Source organism: Prionailurus viverrinus, chromosome X (assembly GCF_022837055.1).
Source record: "Prionailurus viverrinus isolate Anna chromosome X, UM_Priviv_1.0, whole genome shotgun sequence".
NCBI lineage: Eukaryota > Metazoa > Chordata > Mammalia > Carnivora > Felidae > Prionailurus > Prionailurus viverrinus.
Window position 1 is genome coordinate 76,003,813 of NC_062579.1, and position 16,552 is coordinate 76,020,364.

A 16,552-nucleotide genomic window follows, 5' to 3' on the forward strand; every position below is an offset into this window, starting at 1 on the left:
TGGTCAAAGAAGACATTGTAAGTAATGGAACAAATTGAAATTGTGTCACCTGATAGGATAAACAGCACACCAAAGCAATGCTTCTGTGATATTCCTGCCAAAGATGCATAACATATGAATCCATTCTAGAAGAATGATCAGGCAAAATCAAATTGAAGGACACTGTAGAAAATAACTGGACTTGTAGCTTCATGAACTTACAGGTTCATGAAAGTCAAGAAAAAAATGGAGGGTATATTCTATACTGAAGGAGATAAAGAGATCTGAAAGCAAAATGTAACAGGTGATTCTGAACTAGAATGTCATTTTGCTATAAAAGATATTGTTGATCACTTCTCAGCCTTTTGGCTAAGATCAAGTGTAAAAGATATCGTTGAATAACTGGCAAAAAAATTATTGGGGCCTGAGTTTAGATGGTAGTAGTATATCACCAGTGTTAATTTTCTGATTTTGATATTTATATTGTGGTTATGTAGGAAAATGTCTTTTTGGGAAATGTATACAAAATATGTTTGTGGTTATATTCATTTTCTACTACTGTAGCATATTGTCATGAATTCAGCAGCTTAAAACAACATCTCTTTATTAACTCTCAGTTCTATAGCTCAATAGTCTGGGAGGACTTGGCTAGTTTCCTGTTTAGGATCTCATGAGGTTAAAATGAAGGTGTTGATTGTTCTAGCCTCTTATCTGGAGGGTCAGGGGGAAGAATCCCCTTCAAACTTTATTCAGGTGGTTGGGAGAATTCAATCTCTTGAAGTGGTAGGATTAATGTCCCCATACCTTGTTTACTTTTCCTCGCTGACTTTTGACAGGGCATTGCTCTCAGCTGCTAGAGGTTTCTCTGATATCCTTGCATTTGGTCCATGCCATTTTCAAAGCCAGCAATGGTAATGCACCCAAGCATTATCATGCTTTGAATTTCTCTGACTTTAACTTGTTAACAGCCATATAAATCTTTCTCCTTTTAAAGGGAGTGATTATGGACACCTGGGTGGCTCAGTGGGTTAGGCATCTGACTCTTGATCTCAGTTCACGTCATGATCTCACAGTTCATGAGTTCAAGCCCCGAATGGTGCTCTGTGCTGAGGGCATGAAGCCTGCTTGGGATTCTGTCTCTCCTTCTCTCTGCCCCCACCTGCTCGTGCACTCTCTCTCTCTCTCTCTTTCTCTCTCAAAATAAATAAATAAACTTAAAAAAACTAATTAAACCTGAAATTATGAGCAAAGCAATAGAAAGCATAAAAATAATTTAATTCTTTAGAGCAAAGAAAGAGATGTTTCCCTAGAGCCTCCAGAAAGGAATATAGCTCTGCCAACATCATTATTTTTTGCAAATGAGACCTATGTCGGACTTCTGACCTAGATAATTGTGAAATAATATAAAACCTTTATATTTAAAGTAATATACTAAGTTTGTGGTAATGTTTTATGGCAGCAATAGAAAACTAATACAGAAGAGGAAGAAATCTGTTCCAACTCATTTTACAACAACCAAACCAGAGAAATATAGTACAAATAAAGAAAACTAAGAGTAGTATCCCTCATATTACCAGATTAAATCTCTCTCTCTTTCTCACTCTTTCTCTCTCTCACTCTCACTCTCTCCCCAAGTGGGATTTATTCCAAGAATGAAAGGCTAATTCGATATTTGAAAATAAATCAGTCCACCACATTAAGAATCTAAAGAAGAAAAACTCTATGAGCATAGCCATAGATGCAGAGAAATCTTTTGAGAAAATACAACATCTATTAATGATAAAAACTTTCAATTAAGTAGAAATAGAAGTTAACTTCCACAACCTGATAAAGGGCTTCTACAAAAACATCCAGGTAACATATGTAGTGGTGAGGGACTGAATATTTTCTCTCAAGTCTGGGAGCAAGGCAAGCATATCCACTCTCAGCAGTTACCTTTGACATCATAATGAAAGTCTTATCAAGTGCAATAAAACAACAACAACAACAACAACAAAAGGAATGAAAAGCATATAGTTTGGAATGTAAAAATAAAATTATACCGTGTAGCACTGTGTCAACTATACTTTAACAAATAAACAAAGTAAAGTTTCCTTCTTGTGGATGACATTATTTTCTATGTAGGAAACCCCAACAATCAGATATTGGAAAAGAATAAATAAAACAAAAACAACTAGAAATGCATAACCAAAAATATGAACTGTAACACATACCTCAGAACTTACAGAAAAATTAACTCAAAATGAAACAGATATGTAAATGTATTAAATGTAAATGTAAAGCAAAAAATATAAATTCTGGAAGAAAACATAGGAGATATTTGTGTGATGTTGACTTTGGCAACGAGTTTTAAGGTGTGACAACAAAAGAAAAGTTTTTATGTATGACATCCGTAAAAGAAAAAAAATGATAAATGGAACTTAAACAAAATGAAAATCTTTTGCTATATAAAAGGCCTGTTAAAAGAATAAAAAGACAGCCACACTGGGAGAAAATATTTTCAGATTACATATTTTATAAAACACATTTCCTGAATATTTTTAAAAACTGTTAAAACACACCAAAAGAAAAAAAAAACTCAATTAATAAATTGTTAAAATATCTGAATATATCCAAACGGTACCTAAGCACATATGAAAATATGTTTGATATTGTTAGTCATTAGAGAAATGCATGTTAAAACCACAATGAAATACTGGTGTACACCTATTAGAATGGATAAAATTGAAAAAGTCCACAATTGCAAATATTTGTGAAGATTTGTAACAAGAGGAATTTCCATGCATTGCTTGTAGAAATGTAAATGATACAGCTACTTTGGATAACATATCCACAGTTTAATATAAAGTTAATCATACATACACTTACCATATGACCCAGGAATCTCAGTTGTATGTATTTGTCCAAGTGAATTTCAAGTGTGTATTCACACAAAAACCTGTACACAAAATGTTCATTATAGTATTATTCATAATCACCAAAATCTGAAAACAATCCAGATGTCCTTCAACAAGTGAATATATAAATAAACCTTGGCACATCCATTAAATGGAATACTACTAAGCAATGAAAAGAAACAAACTCTTGTTTTATGAATAAATTTGAAGCATTATGTTAGTGAATAAAATCAGATCTTAAAGGCTGCATATAGGGGGCGCCTGGGTGGTTCAGTCAGTTAAGGTACAACTCTTGGTTTCAGCTCAGGTTATGATCTCATGGTTTGTGGGTTCAAGCTCCGCAACGGGCTCCATGCTGACAGCTTGGAGCCTGCTTGGGATCCTCTTTCTCCCTCTCTCTCCCCCTCCCCACTAGTGCTCTCTCTCTCTCAAAAATAAATTAAAATTTAGTAAAAAAAAAAAAGCTACATATAATATGATCACAGTTTATGACATTCTGAAAAAGGAAAAACTATAGAATCAGAATCAGTTCAGTGGCTTCCAGGAGCTGGGGGTGATGGATGTGACTGATAACAGAGTCTGCACAAGAGAATTTTTAGGGTGGTGAAACTCTGCTATATGTTACTGTTGTAGTTAATGTACATGTTAAAACCCATAGAACATACACCACCACCAAAGGTGACTCTTTCCCTATGCCAGTATTTTTCAACTGGGAGCAATTTTGCCCACCAGGGGTTATTTAGCAATGCCTGCAGACATTTTTCGTTCTCACACTGTGGAGGTGTGTGCTGCTGGCATCCAGTGGGTAGAGGCCAGGAATACTGATAAACATCCAACAATTCACAGGGCAGCCATCCAAACAAAGAATGATCAAGCCTAAAATGTCAATAATGCCAAAGTTGAGAAACCTTGATATATGCATGGAAAAATTTTTTAAATCGGCCAGACTGTAAGAAGAACCCAGGATGGAATACAGACTGTAACAAATGCATTTAATTGTATCATAAATGTGTCTTAGTCCATTTGAGCTATTATAATAAAATACTATAGACTTGGTAGTTTATAAATAATAAACATTTATTTTTCACAGTTCTAGAGGCTTGAACAAGTGTGCCAGCATGTTTGGATTCTAACGAAGGCCCTTTCCTGCATTTCAGACTGCTGATTTCTCACTGTGTCCTCTCATGGTGAAAGGGACTAGGGAGCTCCCTGGAGTCTCTTTTATAAGAACACAAACCTCATTCTTGAGTGTTCTACCCTCATGATCTAAGCACCTCTCAAAGGCCCTACTTCCTAATATCATCACACTGGGCATTAGGATTTCAACATATAAATTTGGTGGTGATGGGGACACAAACATTCAGACCATAGCAAAATGTATGCCGTCACTTCACTAAAGTGGATGAAGAATAATGGAGCTGACCTAAGTAACTTTGGAAAACAGTGTTTTGACTGACTACTGCAAAGCTAAAGACAAAAAGAACCATACTCTCGTTGGTATATTTGTTTCTCACCGAATATTATATAGCAATTTATTACATGTATAGAAATACATTGCATGCATATGAGGGTTGAACAAATAAGTTAATATAGATAATGGGAGCCAAGTTTCTCACTGTCAGAGAAAGAAGTTGCACAGAAGAAAGTTTTAGAGTTAGAGATATCAATATGAACTTGTGTGTGTGTGTGTGTGTGTGTGTGTACACAGAGTAGTGTAAATATATTTACTAGTTCTGTCCACTGAGAAGGTCTAGACACAATGCTGTCCCTCTAGCAATGAACACATGTAAGGCCAAGATCTTCATTTCTAAATACCACTTTCTAATAAAAGGAATCAGAACTTCTTACAGAAACAGCTGATTCTTGGGCCAGAGAAGGGAAAATACAAGATTAACCCGGAACATCTTATAGTACCAAAAAGTAAGGATGTGATTTAAAAACAGTATGCAAGTGTATTCATTTTCTATTGCTACATAACAACCACCAAGTTAGTGGCTTAAAACAGAAGTCCAGATGGGTTCAACTAGATTCTTTACTTACAATCTCAAAAAAATGAAACAAAACAAAACAAAAAAACAGCAATTAAGGGCTAACCAGCTTGGGCTCTTGTCTGGAGACTCTGAGAAAGAACATGCTTTCAGTCTCATTCAAGTTGTTAACACAATTCAGTTCCATACAGATGTAGGACTGAGGTCCCTGTTTTCTTCCTGATTGTTAGGTGCAGGTTGTTTTCAGCTTCTAGAGACTCCCTATATTCCTTCACTTCTGGCCACCACCATTTACAAAGCCAGCAATGATAAATTAAATCCATTTCATTCTTTGAATATCCCTAACTTTCTCTTCTTTTCTTTTCTGCCTTCCGCTTCTGCCACCAGCTAGAGAAGGTTCTATGCTTCAACAGCTCATGTGATTATTTTGGGCCAACCAGAATAATCCAGGAAAATTTCCCAAGGTTATAGTCAGCTTATTGTGTTAAATTACATCTGAAAAATCCCCTTACAGCAGCACCTACATTGGTGTTTTACTGGATAACCAAAAAACAGGAATCTTTGGGGTGTCTTGAAAATTCTGCCTAGGGGCGCCTGGGTGGCGCAGTCGGTTAAGCGTCCGACTTCAGCCAGGTCACGATCTCGCGGTCCCTGAGTTCGAGCCCCGCGTCAGGCTCTGGGCTGATGGCTCAGAGCCTGGAGCCTGTTTCCAATTCTGTGTCTCCCTCTCTCTCTGCCCCTCCCCCGTTCATGCTCTGTCTCTCTCTGTCCCAAAAATAAATAAACGTTGAAAAAAAAATTAAAAAAAAAAAAAAAAAAGAAAATTCTGCCTAACACATTGGGCATATCAAAGGAACTTAAGCCAATCCAAATAAGCTTCTAGTGGCCAAAACTGGATCCATTTGAAAAAAATAAAGATATTATTGAATTATATCACAAAGAATAACAACATCCATACTGATATAAATAGATATATAGATGATAGGTAGATGATAAATAGGTAGATGTATAGATAAATAAATGATAGACAAATAGATAGATAGAAAAATAGATAAAATAGAACTTCCTTACTAAATAATTCCAAGTAATAAATGTAGTCAGTATGATAGATATAGAAAATCACCATTAGAACACCAAGGTAGTAATTGTTGCATGTAAGAACTACTGATGAATGCTAAACTTAATGAGTAAAACTTTAAGGAGAAACAGGATATTTGCATAGCCTCAAAGTATCTCCTCTCCAAATTTTAATTAAGTACTATGTTTTTTTTAAAAAAAAACATACACCCACAAATTATTTGATACTTCTCCCCCAGGAGGTCAAGCTTAATTTCCCTTCTCTTGAGTATGGCCTGGACTTAGTGACTCACTCACTTCTAAGAAATAGAATATGAAAATGGAGAAAGATCCTACAAAGGAAGAACTTGGCAGACATCATCTTAGTCAAGGAATCAAAGTTAACACCATCACTAATAAATCATGTTGATATCATATCACATGAATCATATCACAGAACATCACAGGAAAGGACACATTGCCTCTGTAGTATTCTTCCTCAAATCCCATAATCTCAATAATCATGAGAAAACATCAGACAAGCCCAAACTGAAGGACATCCTCTAAAATAGCTGATAGTACTCTTCAAAAAAATATCAAGGTTATGAAACAAAACAACAACTTTCAGAAAATGTAGTAGAATCAGGAGACATGTTAAATAAATACAGTTAGTACCCTGGATTAAACCTTAGGAACAGAAAAAAAGGACTTTTGGGAAAACTTGTTGACACTTGTATAAAGTGTCTAGTTTAGTTAATAGTGTTGACTGTTAATTTCTTAATTTTAACAGGTGAAATATGTTAATATTTGGGAAATCTGGATTAAGAGTATACAGGAGCTCTCTTTACCATCGTTGTAACTCTTGTGTAAAATATTCCAAAATAGGGGCGCCTGGGTGGCTCAGTAGGTTGAGCCACTGATTTCGGCTCAGGTCATGATCTCACAGCTCATGAGTTTGAGCCCCGCGTTGGGCTCTGTGCTGACAGCTCAGAGCCTGGAGCCTGCTTCAGATTCTATGTCTCCCTCTCTCTCTGCCCCTCCCCAACTCATGTTCTGTCTCTCTCTGTCTTAGAAATAAATAAACATTTAAAAAAATATTCCAAAATAAAAAGATTTTTTTAATGTAGGTCTCAGTTTACTTAATTCTTGTGAGATCTTATGAAAAAGGTAAGATAAAAGCTTGTAGTCAATTTACAACATTTAATCAGAAGTCTTCCTAATTATTTTGATTTTCTGTATACTATTTCTTTCGATGTGTCTAATAATGTTTTGAGTTAATCCTCTACTCATGCATATTTGTGTTGCTTTCAAGTTTTAGTATTATCATTATTGTTCTAATTGACATTCATAAACAAACCTCACCTTTATAAAAATTGTGATTATACATTATTCCCACCAGCAACATGTGCTAGTCCTATTTACTGACACCCAAACACAGAATCTTATCATATCAGTCTTTCTAATCTTTTCTGATTTGATAGGGAAAGGAAGGGTTTATTTTGTTTTCATTTGTATTTCTTTCACTGTTCAGTTTCTGCTTGTTTATTGGTCCTTTATGTTTCCCTTACTGTAAATTTCCTATTCATATCTTTAGTTCTGACAATGAAAAGAATAAGATGGAGTAACCATTGCTAAGAGAATAATTTAAAATGGGGCCAGCTGGGAAGATATTGAAGAGGTGGGGCTCATGCACATCTTCTGTCTCAAATTATCAGAATTTTTACTAAACTCAGCTAAAAGACAAGGCATCTGCTATATGATAAAATGGACATAAATGGGCTTTCTGCCTAACACTAGCCCTAGGAACCAAACATAGATTAGTGTAACTGTAGCAATACCAGCACCAATTGCATTTTCTTCAAAAAAACCTATATAAATCTCCTCATTCCTCTTCAAAAACTCTAACTTTCTTTGTCTCTCTGGAGCATGCTTTTGATGTTGTTCATATCTATGTTTCCTGGATTGCAATCCCAAAAACTGCAAATAAGTATATATATTTTATTTTGTAGCTACCATTTTTTTTCCTTTGTTGGCATTTCATTTTGCTATTGAGTTATAAGAGCTACTAAAATATTAAGGCTAATTCCAAACCTGTAATACATGTTGTAAATATTGCATTGCATTATTTGTATTTTAACATGTTTTATAATATTACTTTGTTTTGAGGCATTTATAATAATCTTCATGGAATTTTCTGATTGCAGTAATATATGTACACAGCAGAAAAATAAAAAATAATTCAACATATTAATAGTAAAAAAATATTCAAACACTGGTGGTTGTAACAACTTCTCTAATATTCTAAGGTGAAAGCCATTGAATTGGCACTGAGGATACAACATGACATAGTTGTTAAAAACCATGACTTTGGATTTAGACAAATTGGATTAAATTCTTACCTTGCACATGAAAGTAAGGGAAAATTCTTCTCTGCCTGTCAAGTTCTTGCCACTGGACTAAGAATTAAATTTACATATGACAGATTAACAGAAAAAAACCCCACAAAGTTTTATTATGTGTGCACAGAGCCCCAATAATGAAATTGTCACCTAAAGAAGTAACCAAGGTGGGCAGTTTTTATACTTTTTAGACAAGGAGACAATAATCTGTGAGGAATTGACAGGAAAAAGAAAACGACTTTGGGAGCTTCAATTCGTAACGAATTCTAAACAGAATTTGGACTCGGGTAGTTAATTAGTAAAAAGTAACAAGGGTTGTTTATACAGCCTTTTCAGTTCTAAATTTCTCATCTCTGGTGATAAATATGTCTCTTTGTCTCCTGGTACAGGGAGAATGCCTTTCACATGAGATATTTATTTCTTGCTTTCAGGATGGACAGAGGAAGATCTGAACCTTCCTGCATAGGCCATCTCTGAAGTACCTTTTATTTAAAATACAATATGCAGTGGAACCTGGCTGACTCAGTTGGTAGAGCATGTGACTCTTGATCTCAGGATTGTGAGTTCAAGCTTCATGTTGTGTGTAGAGATTACTTAAAAATAAAATCTAAAGTAAAATAATCAATATACTCAAGTGGCACATTTTGGGGGAGCCAGCCCTTGGTCCCTACACACAATTAACTTAACTTTTTTGTCACTCAGGTATCCTATTTGTAAAAGGTAATTCTGATCTATTTCAAATGGTTACTGTTAAGACTCATTTGGGGCACTTGGGTGGCTCAGTAGGTTAAGCATCTGACTTCGGCTCAGGTCATGATCTCATGGTTCTTGGGTTCAAGCCCCACATTGGGCTTTCTGCTGTCAGCGCAGAGCCTGCTTCAGATCTTCTCTCTGTCTCTCAATCTCTCTCTCTCTCTCTCTCTCTCTCGGCCGCTCCTCCACTCGTTAGCTCTCTTTCAAAAAAATAAACAAGGGGTGCCTGGGTGGCTCAGTCGGTTAGGCATCCGACTTTGGCTCAGGTCATGATCTCATGGTCCATGGATTCGAGCCCCATGGCAGGCTCTGTGCTGACAGCTCAGACCCTAGAGCCTGCTTCAGATTCTGTGTCTCCCTCTCTCTCTGCCCCTCCCCCACTTGCTCTCTGTCTCTCTCTGTCTCTCAAAAATAATAAATGTTAAAAAAATTAAAAATAAACATAAAAAAGATTCATTTATTCAAGAAATTTATTGAGTGCCTACCAATTATTATTTAAGGCCAATAGTTGTTTTGCTTTGTTTTTGTTTTTTTGTTTTTTAAGATAGAGCATGTGTGCATGAGCAGGGGAGAGGGGCAGAGGGAAAGAGAGAGAGAGAGAGAATCTGAAGCACGCTCCACATTCAGCCTGATGTGGGGCTTGATCCCACAACCCCAAGATCATGACCTGAGCAAAAATCAAGAGTCAGATGCTCCATCAACAAGGCCACCCAGGGACCCCTAAGGCCAGTAGTTCTTAAGTATTGTTGTCAGACTAGCAGCATCACCTAAGAACTTGTTAGAATTGCAGATTCTCAGGCCCCACTCCAGCCCAAATGAATCAGAATTCTGGAGGTGGGGCCCAACTATTTGTGTTTCCAAGTCGGCCATTTGATTATGAGTACGCTAAGGTTTGAAAACCACTGCTGTAGGCATGAGGGTCATAATGGATCCCAAAGTAGAAGAAATAGATTGAAGGTTACAAATATGAAGCACTTGGCTCATGAGAACTCAATCAGAACAGACCTGAGAACCAATAAAATGGCATTATGTACTTACTACCTTTTCACATGTTTTTGTAAGACGGAAATTTCCAAGCACGTTTGTCACTGGTCCACCAAACAGCGTGAAAGGTAGGAGGAGCTTGCAATGCTCCACTACTGCAAGTAGTGAAGCTACCACAACTTGCAAGAGCGGTAATGAAATTACAGTAAGCATTCAGTCCCATAACAAGAACAGGAGCCAAATATCAAAAGAAAGATTCTTAGAAAAAATTGATCCCAAGGTAGAGAGTAGTATATTCCTGCCATGATGGGGTGTTTGCTTAATATGTATATGATATCAAGGTAGTAATATACCTTATTAGGCACTACTTAGTAGACCATGATAAAAAAAGATGTTTTTGTTTTAACTGGTCATAATATATGGGAAATAATGATGCTGTACACAGTACTTAACTTTATAGATTGATCTGTGGGATACAAACTGTGTGGGATAGAGTAAGGAATGTAATGTTTTAGCTTGAACTTAAATCCTGTGCCACTCTATAATTAACATATTCAGGTAAGTCTTCTGACCTGTGTTAAAAAAAAATCAACCTAATAAATTTGAAGATAAAATTGGCTTTATTAAGCATGAGGGTGGGACAAAGAAGTTATTATCAAAAGAAAAGATTGTTTCGGGCAACATCACCTCCCTTTAGGGGGAAAGGCAGAAGGTCTTAGGTAGTTTACCTCACCTTTCTTTGGAGGATGGAGAGGGCCCATGTGACAAACTGAGCCACCCAGGCACCACAGAAAGAAGCAAGAAATTTAAAAATCAGTTTAAGTTTATGTTCATATGTAAAGGGAGCTTATCACTAGCATTGTAACTATAATTAACTTCTGTGTAAATACATGAAATTTTTAAGGGGACCAGGAAGGAGAGAGATCTTAATAGAAAAAGTAACTATTAAAGTAGAAAAAGATTTTGATGCCATCTCACATCCTTAACAAGTTGCATTTTGACCTATTTTTTCCCAAAAATATATATGCAACACACACATACAGCAGTCTAAATGAATGCTGTTAATAACTTTTTATTAACAGTGCAGGCTTTGCCACCAAGCCTCCACATGCTCTCATACATTGTTGAACTCAGCTGAACAATGTAATACAACTCTTCCAAAAAAAATAGCATTGTTGATTCATCTCCACATTAAAAATGTTTACTAACTACACAATAATAGCTGTAACTCATGCTTATACATATGGATCTCCAAAATCACCATTTATGAAGTTCTTACAATGCACTGGGGCATAATTGGATATTTGCTTTTAATCCTCACAACAGATCTTTGACAGATGCTCTGTTATTGTCTCAATTTTACAGAGAAACTTAGGTATATAGTTTAAATAGCTTGCCCATAATCACACTGCTACTAAGAGCAGACCTGAATTTGAATCCAGCTCTGTTTGACACCACCACTTGTATTTATTTATTTATTTATTTATTTTTTATGAAATTTATTGACAAATTGGTTTCCATACAACACCCAGTGCTCCTCCCAAAAGGTGCCCTCCTCAATACCCATCACCCACCCTCTCCTCCCTCCCACCCCCCATCAACCCTCAGTTTGTTCTCAGTTTTTAACAGTCTCTTATGCTTTGGCTCTCTCCCATTCTAACCTCGTTTTTTTTTTTTTTTTTTCCTTCCCCTCCCCCATGGGTTCCTGTTAAGTTTCTCAGGATCCACATAAGAGTGAAACCATATGGTATCTGTCTTTCTCTGTATGGCTTATTTCACTTAGCATCACACTCTCCAGTTCCATCCACGTTGCTACAAAAGGCCATATTTCATTTTTTCTCATTGCCACGTAGTGCTCCATTGTGTATATAAACCACAATTTCTTTATCCATTCATCAGTTGATGGACATTTAGGCTCTTTCCATAATTTGGCTATTGTTGAGAGTGCTGCTATGAACATTGGGGTACAAGTGGCCCTATGCATCAGTGCTCCTGTATCCCTTGGATAAATTCCTAGCAGTGCTATTGCTGGGTCATAGGGTAGGTCTATTTTTAATTTTCTGAGGAACCTCCACACTGCTTTCCAGAGCGGCTGCACCACTTTGCATTCCCACCAACAGTGCAAGAGGGTTCCCGTTTCTCCACATCCTCTCCAGCATCTATAGTCTCCTGATTTGTTCATTTTGGCCACTCTGACTGGCGTGAGGTGATACCTGAGTGTGGTTTTGATTTGTATTTCCCTGATAAGGAGCGACGCTGAACATCTTTTCATGTGCCTGTTGGCCATCCGGATGTCTTCTTTAGAGAAGTGTCTATTCATGTTTTCTGCCCATTTCTTCACTGGGTTATTTGTTTTTTGGGTGTGGAGTTTGGTGAGCTCTTTATAGATTTTGGATACTAGCCCTTTGTCCGATATGTCATTTGCGAATATCTTTTCCCATTCCGTTGGTTGCCTTTTAGTTTTATTGGTTGTTTCCTTTGCTGTGCAGAAGCTTTTTATCTTCATAAGGTCCCAGTAATTCACTTTTGCTTTTAATTCCCTTGCCTTTGGGGATGTGTCGAGTAAGAGATCGACACCACCACTTGTATTGAGGGCTGGTAAGCTATAGGCCCCCTGAAATTCTGGTATCCATCTGAGTTCTTTCACATTTTTTTTTATTCTCAAAATGAAAAGGTTTTAGTGTTTAGTTTCCTATTGTTACTGCAACAAATTACCACAAACTTAAAATAACAGTATTCTCTTAGAATTCTGGAGGCCAGAACTCCAAATTTTGAGTTCTACAAGGCTAAACTCAAGGTGTTGTCAGGTCTGATTCCTTTTAAAGGATCCAGGAGAGAATCCATTCCTTTCCTCTTCCAGCTTCTGTTGACTGCTGACATTCTTTGCCTTATGGTTGTGCCACTATATTTTCTGCTTCCATTATCACATTGCTTTTTCCTTTTCTGAAGTCAAATCTCCCTGTGCCTCTCTCTTATAAGGACACTTACAATTACATTTAGGACCCACTTGCATTATCCAAGAAAATCTCCCCATCACAAGATTTTTAACTTAATCACATCCGCAGGATCCCTTTTACCATGTAAGGTAAAATTTACCTGTTCCAGGGATTTAGAAACTGGATATCCTTGGTGAACAATATTCAGCCTACTACAATGTTCAAATGATCCTATGATTTACACTGTCATATAAACATTGACTTCCAAAACTGTGTCTCTACCATATATCTCTCTTTTGAGCTCCATGCTATTTTATTCAACTTACTTTTGGACTTCACCACCTATATTCTCTACCTTGTACTAAATGTCTTCTCTTTCAGTTCTCTCTCCCTACCCAAAATCTCTCTGGGATCTTTATCTTAATTAATGTAGAAATGGAAAAATATTCCATGCTCATGGGTTAGAAGAACAAATATTCTTTTTTTTTTTTTAATTTTTTTTTCAACGTTTATTTATTTTTGGGACAGAGAGAGACAGAGCATGAACGGGGGAGGGGCAGAGAGAGAGGGAGACACAGAATCGGAAACAGGCTCCAGGCTCCGAGCCATCAGCCCAGAGCCCGACGCGGGGCTCGAACTCACAGACCGCGAGATCGTGACCTGGCTGAAGTCGGACGCTTAACCGACTGCGCCACCCAGGCGCCCCAAAACAAATATTCTTAAAATGTCTATACCACCCAAAGATATTTACAGATTTAATGCAATCCCTATAAAAATACAAAGTATTTTTTCACAGAACTAGAAAAAACAGTCCTAAAATTTGTATGGAACCTTAAAGACCCCAAATAGCCAAAGCAATTTTGAAAAAGAAAATCAAAACTGGAGGTATCACAACTCCAGACTTCAAGTTATATAACAAAGCTGTAGTAATGAAAGCAGTATGGTACTGGCACAAAAATAGACATATAGATCAATAGAAGAAGATAGAAAACCCAGAAATAAATCCACAATTATATGGTCAATTAATCTTTGACAAAGCAGGAATGAATATCCAATGGGGGAAAAAACAGTCTTTTCAACAAACAGTGCTGGGAAAACTAGACAGCTACATGAAAAAGAATTAACCTGGACTACTTTCTAAAAAAATTTTAATGTTTACTCATTTTTGAGAGAGAGAGAGAGATGGAGCATGAGCAGGGGAGGAGCAAAGAGAGAGGGAGATACAGAATCAGAAGCAGACTCCAGGCTCTGAGCTATCAGCACAGAGCCTGACACGGGACTCAAACCCACGAACTGTGAGATCATTACCTGAGCCGAAGTCCGACACTTAACCAACTAAGCTACCCAGGCACCCCAACTTGGACTACTTTCTTACACCATATACAAAAATTCAAAATAGATTAAAGACTTAAATGTGAGGTGTGAAATAATAAAAATCCTAAAAGAGAGCATAGGTAGTAATTTCTGATGACATTGGCTCTAGCAACATTTTTCTAGATATGTCTCCTGAAACAAGAGAAATAAAGCAAAAAGAAACTATTGGGATTACGTCAACATTAAAAGCTTTTGCACAGTGAAAGAAACAAAACTAGAAGGCAACCTACTAAATGATAGAAGATATTTGCAAAAGACATATCTGATAAAGGATTAGTATCCTAAATATATAAAGAACTTATACAACAAAGGATTAGTATCCTAAATATATAAAGAACTTATACAACTATATACCCAAAAACCAAATAATCCAATTAAAAATGGGCAGAAGACATGAACAGACATTACTCCAAAGAAGGCATAGAGATGATCAACAGACACATGAAAAGATGTTGAACATCATTCATCATCAGGGGAATGCAAATCAAAACTACAATGAATATCACCTCACACTTGTCAAAATGGCCAAAAACAAAGAAACAACAAATGTTTACAAGGATGTGAAGAAAAAAGAACCCTCTTACACTGTTAGTGGGAATACAAACTGTGCCACTGCTGTGGAAAGCAGTATGGAGGTTCCTCAAAAAAGTTAAAAATAGAATTACCCTATAATCCAGTAATGACCCTACTGGGTATTTACCCAAAAAATACAAAACCATCATTAAAGGTATACATGCACCCCTATGTTTATAGCAGCATTATTTACAATAGCCAAATTATGGAAGCAACCTACATGTCCATCAATAGATAAATGGATAAAGGAGTGATATATACATTGGAATATTATTCAGCCATGGAAAAAAATGAAATCTTGTCACTTACAATGACATGGATGGAGCTAAAGAGTATAATGTTAAGCAAAATAAGTGAGTCAGAGAAAGACAAATACCATATGATCTCACTCATATGTGGAATTTAAGGGGAAAAAAGGAGCAAAGTAGAAAAGAGAGAGAGAGAAACCAAGAAATAGACTCTTGTTTATAGAGAACAAACTGATGGTTACCAGAAGGGAGGTGATTGGGGGGATGGGTAAATGGGTGATGCAAATTAAGGAGTGCACTTGTCATGATGAGCACTGGGTGATAAATGGAATTGTTGAATCACTATATTGTACACCTGAAACTAATATAACACCATATGTTAACTATATTGGTCTAAAGTAAAATAAATTAAATTAAATTAATTAAATTAAATTAAATTAAATTAAATTAAGTTACATTAAAACACTAAGATTCAACAAGCTTCCTAAACCAGACTTTCTTAGTGTCCACATACAATCAGTTACCAAGACCTATTGATTGTACCTCCCTTAAACTACTCAACAGCCTCCTTTCTGAGCTCCCCACCTAAAGTATTGTCCTATCCTACAAAAAGCTGATTCCAAGAACACCTGTGTAGCTCAGTTTGTTAAGTGTCTGACTCTTGATTTTGGCTCAGGTCATGATCTTATGATCCATGGATTCAAGCCACATCAGGGTCCACACTGTCTGCTTGGCATTCTCTCTCTCCATCTCTCTCTGCCCCTACCCCACACACTCAGGCATTCACTCTTTCTCTCTCAAAATAGATAAATATACTTAAAAAAAAAAAAAGATGATTCCAGGGGCGCCTGGGTGGCTCAGTCGGTTAAACGTCCAACTTCGGCTCAGGTCATGATCTCACGGTTCGTGAGTTCGAGCCCTGCATCAGGCTCTATGCTGACAGCTTAGAGCCTGAAGCTTGCTTCAAATTCTGTGTCTCCCTCTCTCTCTGCTCCTCCCCCGCTCATGCTCTGTCTCTCTCTCCTTCAAAAATAAATAAAAACATTAAAAAAAATTTAAGGTGATTCCAGAATGTCATATTCAATAATCCTTAAACAGCTCTATGAATTCAGCATAACTTTGGGAAATCTTCATTCTACCTTTACAGAATTCTCAAAGAAGAACCTGACAAATAAAAAACATTTTTTTAATATATTTTCATATCAGTTTTTAGCTGTTATTGGAGATGAACTCCGTTCGTGGAATGTTTAGAACATTAGTATAAAATGTTGTTCTTGGAGGGTAACTTTATGTACACCACTATACTATAGTCCTGATATATTTCTAGTCTGAGTCCAGTTTCACCTTTGGCTTTGCTGTAAATAC